This window comes from Pantherophis guttatus, chromosome 1 (assembly GCF_059756535.1).
Source record: "Pantherophis guttatus breed Tessera chromosome 1, ASM5975653v1, whole genome shotgun sequence".
Taxonomy (NCBI): domain Eukaryota; kingdom Metazoa; phylum Chordata; class Lepidosauria; order Squamata; family Colubridae; genus Pantherophis; species Pantherophis guttatus.
Window position 1 is genome coordinate 199,013,799 of NC_142063.1, and position 10,404 is coordinate 199,024,202.

Consider the following 10,404-nt stretch of genomic DNA (forward strand, 5'->3'; position numbering starts at 1 on the left):
ACAAATGAGTAGACCAGTACAGCTCTGCAAGCAGTTAAAAGCCTGGTAGACCAGTACCTCTGCTAAATCCTAAATAATTGTCACATGACCATCAAGCCACACCCACAAAATAAGCCACGCCCACAGAACTGGTAGTAAAAAAAATTAGAACCCACCCCTGAATATAATTACTGTAGTTGAGTCTTCTCTTAAGGAGTGTTCGTTTATTTCAGTTAAATCCTTGAGTAGTTTACTGATGTCTGCATTTTGGGGATACTGTTTGCAAAGCAGTATATTAAAATATTCTATTAAATATTCACTTGGTCAGTTCAAAAGATGTGCCATGCCATCTGGAAGCAATAAATTCATGCCAAGTACAATCTTGCTTAATAAAACAAAATTGGGAGTTTATGGAACGGGTTAGATCTGGGAGTTGTCTTTATTTTTGAGTTTTGCTATATGTAAGGCGCACCCTTGATAAATGCACATAGTTCTGGGCTTTGTCTATCTTACAATCAAACAAATATGCTACTTCAAAAATGACATGTAGCTTTAAACTACTCTTGTTTGGTTTGCTCATCCAATATAACACTAAAGTGGTTGGGATTTTACTTTGCACATTTCCATCTCCCCACTGAGGTCAGGCAACTCCTGAGACTCACATCTTCCATCCAGTTGCTAAATTTTCAGCCCACTTGGGAAAAGTTGTTTCTAATCATTTCCCCCATCAACTAAGTTTGAATTAGTCATACAGAGCTTTTTCTTTTTTCTTTTTTTTTTTTGGCTTCTTGTTTCTTTCCATTTGTACAAAAGCTGCAACTGTAAGATGTCAAACCGAAACCTATAATTAAACGGTGATCTTCCTAGCAGTTCTGTCTCTCTGGTTCCCTGACCCTACAATTTTTGTGGCAAGCAACCAACTTGTTTTCTTTTTCTTTCCTTTCTCAAGGAAGAAATTAAATAAAAATTATAGCTTAAAGTGAATGGTCTGAAAATGTATTATATTAAAAAAAAATCAAACAAGAGCATACCTTTGACGATAACCGACTGGGGGAAAGGAAGCTTTTTAAAATGCAGAATTGTGGAAATCAAGTTTTCTCCGACAATTTATTCCCCTACAACCCAGCTCTGCCATTATGATTTCAGAGATATCAAGCACATGCAAGCAATAAAACCAGAAATAATAGATGCAAATGCCTGATGCCAAGGGGGAGGGGAATCATTCTCATCCTAAATTCTAAGCATTCCTGTACATTTTTCTTCTCCAATAATCAGCCAAGAATTCCTCCCCACCCCCGCATCACCCACATTTTTTCTTGCAGAGATGTGTATTTTTTCAAATGTGGGGGTCCTTCTTGTGAACTGGAATTGCAGTTTTGGTTTCATAACCGATGGCACTTTAGTAGTCTAGAAATGTTCAGTTAAACAGAATCCTGGACTTTGATCTTGCAAGATTAATTCCAACATGGCAGTTGGAACCCAACAGTTATTTTAAATATCAGAGATATTAAATCTCCAATCCATTGCCTCCACACATAAGAATTTAGAACGTTCTGCTCTCATGCAGAACAACTTTTAAATAGATTCTGTACTTGATACTCAGTCATATACCAGAAAACCCATGCTCAGCAACTGCAGTACTTTCTCCTGCAACCTTTTAAAGGAATTTGATAGATTTGTCAGAGAATTGACTCTTAGCAGCAAAATGTTGCTGGCCACAGCAAATCCAAAGAGCACCCCAGCATTAATTTAAATCTTTTTTTAAACCTTACTAAATTCTTAGTCTTTTCAGGGAGCTCGGCTTTGTCTTTGGAAGAGAAATACCTAGACAAAAAAAAAAAAAAAACTAATTACTGGGCCTTGAACAACATTTCTAGAAATACATGGAATAGGTTTTCTGCAAATGAGGACAAAGAAAAAAGATTCAGAGCCTTGGACAAGCAAGAGGGTTATTTTTGTACAGGGAAAAGAAATGCATTTGGCTTATCAAAATCACATGAGAAGGACTTTTCTGTGTCTGCCTAAAAGCATAAGCTGATTTATTTTTAGGGAAGAAGCGATGCTTAAATAGCCAGAATAAAGGAGCTGGGGATGACAGTTTTAGAGTTTACAATTGTTAAAATGCATAAGATTTCATATATTCGTAAGGATTTGGATTTGTAAAGTGCGAGGAGAAAAAAACTTTGGAGCAGCATGTTCACTGAATTATGCAAGGATTCCTAATCAGTTGGACTAGTGGGACAATAGCTGATGCAGGCTGGAAGAGCTGCTTCATTCATAAAAGTGGGCTCCTGCAAGGGAGAGAAATATGAAATTTGTATTGTAATGCCACTTTGCAAATGTTGCCCTTTTTTTGTGCAGGTGTTGCAATGTCACATACAGGCAGGGGTGAAATCCAGCAGGTTCTGACAGGTTCTGGAGAACCAGTAGTGGAAATTTTGAGTAGTTCGGAGAACTGGCAAATACCACCTCTGGCTGGTCCCAGAGTGGGGTGGGAATGGAGATTTTGCAATATCCTTCCCCCAGGAGTGGGGAGGGAATGGAGATTTTGCAGTATCCTTCCCCTGCCATGCCCAAGCCACGCCCATCATGCCACCAAGCCACGCCCCAAAAATCCAAAAAATTGGATTTCACCACTGCGTACAGGTATACCTGGGATGGAGCCTATAACTTTGAATAGTCACTAAATGAACTGCTGTAGGTCAAGAGCTACCTGTATTCTCTGTAGGTGCAGAGCACAGTCAAGGAAACAAGAGTCTCTCAGACTTTTTAAAATGAGCTTTAGGGTTGAGAATACTGTACAGAATCCCAAGAGCTTGGATGGAAGCTCTCCAGCCTCCCTTATTAGTGAATTCATTAAAGTTGAACCTCTTTTTTTTTTAATAAAGTTTATTTTCATTTTTAAAAATACAATACTTTATATATATACATACAAGGTTATTGCAACTAACGTACACAAATCTGCGCCTATACCACTAATACAATCCATTTCATTTCCCTATCTTTTCTTTCACCCAATTATACCATAAATTCCAACATTTGTAATAATCAGAATCTTTTTGGTTCCTAAATAATTTAGTTAACCGGTCTGCCTCTGCACATTCTGTAATTTTCCAAATCAATTTATTTTCTGTGGGTATTAATTTGTTTTTGCATTCTTGCACATATAGTATCCTAGCTGCAGTAGTGATGTGGAGGATCAAATACCATTTTTCCTTAGTTATTTTGTCTGGTTTCATTCCTAATAAAAAAATCTCTGGTTTCATACTCTATATTATATCCTGTCATTTCCACCATCCAGTTCCGAACCTTGGACCAATATTTGCCTGCTTTGGGGCACGTCCACCATTGGTGGTAGTACGTCCCACAACCATTCCCACACTTCCAGCATGCCGGAGAAACTCCCGGATACATTCTTGCGATTCTTGCCAGGGGGATATGCCAATGATAAACCATTTTATAAATATTTTCCTTGTAGGGGGTTGACAAAGTAAGTTTCATATTCCTATTCCATATCTCATCCAATTTATCCAGATTTGGAGAAAATCCAAGGTTCTTCCCCCAGGCAATCATAGTGTCCTTAATCACCTCCTCACCAAGCCATTGTGATACTAAAAACTGGTAGCATCTTGAAAGTAATTTCTTTTCAATTCCCAATAAGATTTTATCTAACTCCTGTAGTGATCTATATATTCCCTCCTTTCTTTGGTCCCTTCTGACTCTCAATTGTATTTGGGCATATGCCCACCAGTCTACCTTTTTGCCCTGTTTTGTAAGCTCCTCTCGGGTCTTCAGTTCCCCTTGAGGGTCAAGCAAATCCTGGTAAGTCAATGGTATTTCCTTATTATATAGTGTTGCATGTGTTACTGCCTCTAATGGGGCAAACCAAATCGGAATCATTGAATAATGCCTGTTCCTAACTCTTTCCCAAGATTCTAATAATATTCTCCGAAGGTAGTGTCTCTTAAACTGTCCACATTTCTTGCCCCTCTCCCTCCCAACCTTGACACAAATCATAACCCTCCAATGTAAGAGTCCTCTTCCTATTTAAAAGCATCCAGTCTCTGATCCAAGTTAAATTAGCCGCTTGGTAGTAAAACTCCCATTTCGGTAGACCAAATCCCACTCTACATGGAGCCTCTTGGAGCATTTTAAGTTTTATCCGGGGCTGCTTCTTCTGCCACACAAATTTCCTCACATAACTATCTAGCAGTTTAAAAAAACCACTATCCAGTCTCGCGGGGGCAGTCTGAAATAAGTAGTTCCATTTCGGAAGTATGTGGGTTTTAATCGTAGCTATCCTACCAAGTAAGGAGAGTTGCAGGTGCTCCCACTTTTCTAGGTCTGTCTTTCTTTGGGCTAACAACTTTGTGTAGTTATCTGCCATAATAGATGTATTTTTAGAAGGCATCCAAATACCCAAGTATTTTATTCTTTTAGTCACTTGAAGGCCCAATTCTCTCTCTAATTCATTCCAACGATTTCATGTCATATTCTTTACTATAATCTTCGTCTTGTCTTTGTTGATTCGGAGACCTGCAACCCTACCATATTTCTCTATCTCCTGAAGCAAGTTTTTACCTGATTCTAATGGATCCTCTACAATAAAAACCAAATCATCCACGAATGCCTGAGTTTTATATTCTTCAGATCTCACCTTCGGCCCCTTTATTCCCTGATTCTTCCTAATTTCCCATAGCAGAGGTTCTAGTGTAAAGATAAATAGAAGTGGGGACAGTGGGCATCCTTGTCTTGTGCCTTTTCCAATTTCAATCCTACCCGTTTCTTCCCCATTAATTAAAGCTCTAGCTATTTGAGTTGAGTAGATCGATCTTATCGCCTGTATATAATTATCTCCAAATTCCATTTTATCTAACAAGGCAAACATAAATTTCCACCTAACCCTATCGAAGGCCTTCTGAGCATCTACAAAAATGAATGCTACTTCCTTATCCGAAAATGTCTCATAGTACTAGATTGCATCTATTATCGTCCTCACATTATCCCTTATTTGTCTATGTGGCAAAAACCCATTCTGGTCTCTATGTATGTAGTGGTTTTAAAAATGTTTCATTCTCCCTGCTAAAATTGAAGTGAAGATCTTATAATCGGTATTCAAAAGGGATATAGGCCTGTAATTGTGGATCAGGGATGAATCTGTTTCTGCCTTGGGAATCAAGGAAATATATGCCTCCATCCAGGAATTTGGGATCCGACCCTCCACGATGATTTCATTAAAGACTTCAGTCATATATTGCCCCACTGTATCAAGAGTTTCCTTATAGAATTCCATAGGAATCCCATCTGTCCCTGGAGTTTTCCCTAATTTCTGCCTCCCAATTGCTTCTTCAACCTCCTTCTCTGAAATTCCCCTGTTAAGTATTTGTCTTACCTCTTCCGGCACTTTTGGAAGATCCAGCCCCTCTATATATTTCTCCATCTCTTGGTCTGACCCTTCCTCTCTCTTGTATAAATCTGTAAAAAACTTCTGTACGATTCCCTTCATACCTTCCCCGTCAGTTACCCATCTTCCATTCACATCCTTCAAACCACCTATTTTACTTCTTTCCCTTAACTTTTTAATTCTATAGGTTAGCCATCTTCCCGGCTTGTTAGCGTTTTCAAAATAACCTTGTTTGACCCACCTGCATTTTTCAGCTACATCTTCTTGGTCCATTAAATTTATTTTATGGCGAATTGAATTTTTTTCCTCTAATAATGCCTGATCCGTCAGTTTGTTTCGTAATCCTTTTTCCACCTGTTCTAAACCATCCATTAAATTTGATCGTTTCTTCCTTTCCAGTCTTCTCTTCCTTATTGTATATTTTATTACCAATCCCCTAATTAACGCCTTATAAGTATCCCAATTATTTTGCAGGCTTATATCCTCTTTCTTATTCTCTTTAAAGAAATACTCTGTTTCTCTCTTGATCCAGGTCACAACTTCCTCATCCTTCAGCACCCTCACATCCATCTTCCATCTTTTCCTTTTCTGTTGGCCCCTCCATGTTACAAGCAAGGGGCTGTGATCAGCCCAATCATTAACCCCAATCTCTATCTCGGAAATGTATTCCCCTAATTGTAGTGTCATCCAGGCCATTTCGATCCGCAACCATGACTTATGCCTGCAAGAGTGAAATGTATATTGTCTCGTTTCTGGATGTTGTTCTCTCCATATGTCCCGAAGGCCTAATTCTTCTCTCATCATGATTCCTTCCTTTGGCAACCCCCTCCTATATATTTTTTTCTCTCCCCCTGGCAGTTTAGTACCCGGTGAATAATCCAAATTGCTGTCCAATATAACATTAAAGTTCCCAATCAGGCAAACATGGTCATATTTTAATTCAATGAGTTTTTTGTATATATGTTCATAAAAAGACTTCTGATTTCCATTCAGAGCATACACAGTAACCAATAGACATTTCAGTTGTCTTATTTCTAATTCTATTAACAATAATCTTCCCTCTTCATCTTTAAAAATTTCTTTAGAATTTATGTGGTCCTTCACATATACCCCCCCCCCCGTTTCCTCTTATCTGCCGACGAATGATACATCTTCCCAAGTATTGAACATAGCAGAAGTTTCTCATGAATTTTTTTAATGTGAGTTTCTTGAAGGCAATAATATCATAATTAAGTTTCACTAAATTATTTAGTATTCTAAAAGAAGGAATATTTAAACCATGGGAAACCAAGAAGAAAAGAAGAAGGAAGGGAAATTAGAGGAAAAAGGAGGGGGAGGCAGAGAGATGGTGTTACGAGAAACCCGGCAAACCAAGAAAAAAGTATTAGGAAAATAGGACTAATAGGAGGAGGGGAAGAAAGGTGGTGATGGGGGAAGAGGTGCGACTCATTTCTTTGAATGTTAAAGTTGAGCCTCTTTGAAGCTTTGGAAATTCTTTTTCGTCAGCAGGATGCACTAAGAATCCGTTTCTTTGATAAGCCAGTTACAGTCTCTCCCATCGGCTGATTACTAGATACTCCTCTTCCTTTCTCAGCCTTACAAAATTCTTCTACAGCACCGATGCCCTGAACAAAAATGACTGGCTCAGTCTCCTGAGAGTTATATAGCAGCATGTACATACTGCAACGACCTTGATTATTGCCTTATTCTTTTCTCTACCTCCAGACCTCCGGTGTTGAGTTGAGAAGTGATATGACTAAGCGATCCCACACTGAGTTCCTAATCATGCAGAATGACAGCAGAGGCAATGGTCGAAGCACATGTGACCACAATGCCATGTTGCCAGCAACAGAGAAGAGTCTGTTGTAAGAATGGGTGCATCATTAATAAAACTGCCTCTCTTTTTTGTATAGTGATTTCCAGGAGAGAATAGGGAGCCAGAAGTGCTGATCTTTATTTATTTACATATTAGATACCTATCCCACATTTCATTCAGGAGATGTAGGCTGTTAGCATAACATTAATTTCCCTTATTGTCCTCCATAACAAATACCTTATGAAATAAGTTGGGATGAGAGTGAGTTAATTGAGTTATTTTTCTTGACTGTACACCGCCTTGAGTCCTACGGGAGAAAGGCGGTATAGAAATATAATAAATAAATAAATAAATAAATAAATAAATAAATAAATAAATAAATAAATAAATAAATTGCTCTTAAAGTTGCCCAGTGAGTTCTTGTTCCTGAGCGGGTACTAGAACCCGGGTCTCTCCACTGCTACCTCAAACCAGTGGTGAAATCCAAATTTTTTTACTACCTGTTCTGTGGGTGTGGCTTGGTGGGTGTGGTGTGATATGGCTTGGCGGGTGTGGCAGGGGAAGGATACTGCAAAATCTCCATTCCCACCCCATTCCAGGGGAAGGATACTGCAAAATCCCCATTCCCTCCCCACTCCTGGGGGAAGGATATTGCAAAATCTCCATTTCCATCTCACTCTGGAGCTAGCCAGAGATGGTATTTGCCGGTTCTCTGAACTGCTCAAAATTTCCGCTACTGATTCTCCGAACTGCTCAAAATTTCTGCTTACTGGTTCTCCAAACTGCTCAAAATTTCCACTACCGGTTCTCTGAACTGCTCAAAATTTCCACTACCGGTTCTCCGGAACCTGTCAGAACCTGCTGGATTTCACCCCTGCCTCAAACCCTTAACCCTACACCATCTTGCTCTGGACTAAGCGATTGTGATCATGTCAGTGCAGTTTTTCTCTTTCTGCACATTGAAATCAATGGAAAGAGAAATGGGATGGAAAAATCCTAAATATTAAAATAATTTGGGAAATGATACTTTAATCGGCCAGTTTTTGCCACTTTTAAGGTAAATTAGTGATAAAGGTGCTTCCCAGCCCCTCACCCCCAGGTGGCACAACGACTCATCAGTTAAGACACTGGGCTTGTCAGCTGGAAAGCTGACTCAGGTTCAAGAACTGAGCATCCCACAACAAGGTAAGCATCTATCTTTGCTTAATTGCTTTAAAGTGGCAAAACGGGCCAATTAAAGTATCATTTCCCAAACCTAGCCGTTTGAAAGCATGCAACTTGATAAAAAGGTAACACTTCGGTGGGGAAGAAACAGCGCTCCGTGTTCCATCCCCGTTCCACTCACACACCCCCACAGACGGGCCGGAGTTAATAAGCCACACGACAAAATTCTTTGAAAATAAAGCTGGCAGCAACCCAGTGGCTAGCTGCCAATTCAGACTTTACTCACTCAAAACAAAGATTAGCCTGCCAGCATTCCGATAAAACAGGCAGAGTTTTCAACAATACCAGGATTAATCCAAATGCAGTCCGATAAAGCAGGCAAAGTCCAATAACGCAGAAATCATGGATTAGTTCTAGTTTTTGCTCGTCACAAACTGAACCGGCCACCACACCCACATTTATATCCTGTGGGGTGTGGTCCAGTGACTCAGCTAATCTCTGGCACGCCTTCCCCTCTGCTGTGCACACTTCTCCCTGCGCCTCTGTCGAGGGTCCAGCCAGCACTTACCTTCCTCGTCGCTGTCCACCTGTGGCTGTGGGGACGTGCTTGGCTCTGAGCCTATCATTTGGCCTTCGGTGTCCTCCGGAGGCATTGCCAGAGAGGAGGGTCCTGGAGAGGGAGGCCTTGCCAACTCCTCCCCCTCACTCTCAGAGTCTGCATCTGTTGATAGCCCAGGCTCAGGCAACGGAGCCACAATACTCCGCAACATCATGCCGGCCATATGACCATGGAAATGTCTTTGGACAGTGCTGGCTCATAACTTCAAAATGAAGATAAGCGCCTCCCCCTGTAGTTGGCAATGACTAGCAGAAGTAAAATCCGTAGGGATTCCTTTCCTCCTTTCCCCCAGCACTGAGTTGTACTTTACATGGGTCTCTCTCTATGTTCTCCTTCCCAGCAATGAGTTATGGTGAAAGGATGAGTTGCATAAACTTGAAAATGGACAGATTGCACAGCGCAGGGGTCATCAACCTTTCGGACCTCAGGGACCACTAAATTCATAATTTTAAATCCGACCGATCACTAATATGAATTTTTTAAAAAGATAAATAGTATTTAGTGCAATCTAAAAAATGCAAATAATTTTTCTGCGGACCACCAAAATTTTCTCACGGACCACTAGTGGTCCACGGACCACCGGTTGGTGACCGCTGGCATTGCGGAGAGTTGGTGGTGATGATGATGGTGGTGTGGAGAAACCCAGCCAAAGTTCTTTGTTGTTTCTGCATTGAAACCACGATGATCTGGCACCACTTTTCTGGGCTATTTTCTTCTCTCTTACAGACAACAACAAACAGGATATTTTTAAGAAGGAAATTGCACCTATATATTTTGAGATGAAAGCCCTCAGATCTCCATAGCAACATATATGCATCAACAGGAAGAAAGCTGAACATCTTGTTGTACTTTTCTGATTAAAAATGGACTATTTGCTTGAACAGGGGTCGGGGGGGAGCTATGTGTAGTAAAAAGAAGGAACTAGTATTCTTGTTTGGTCCAGGATCTTAGAAGATCAGGGGGATGGTGTGTCCGTGCATTGCAGCAACAGATGGAGATCTCCAGAGACCAGAAACTATGACCTAAAAGATGAGCTTCATTGGAGTTCAAAAAATTCCTTCAGAAATGAGGCAACTCACCAAGAGTGATTGTTTTACCAACCTCAGCTCCCAGCAGTAAATCCTTGCTTAGGACCAAGGGCAGGATCCATCCTCTCCCTCGTCTTTCCTTTTCACCTTGTAAATAAGTGACACCGTTCATGGGGAAACACCTCAGAAACAGAAGTGCTCTGAGAGAAGGCAGGGAGAACAAATCAAGGAAGGAATAGCATTCATTAAGCAACCCTGAGGGACAACCTGTAATGGAACGTATAGATCACCTTGGCATAATTCTAGATGCTTCTTCTGTTAGGTGAAGTTAGATGCCAGTGATCTAAGCCTAAGAGATGGTGGTTAAAGACCTTGTGTCTTTTCTCTTGTGCCC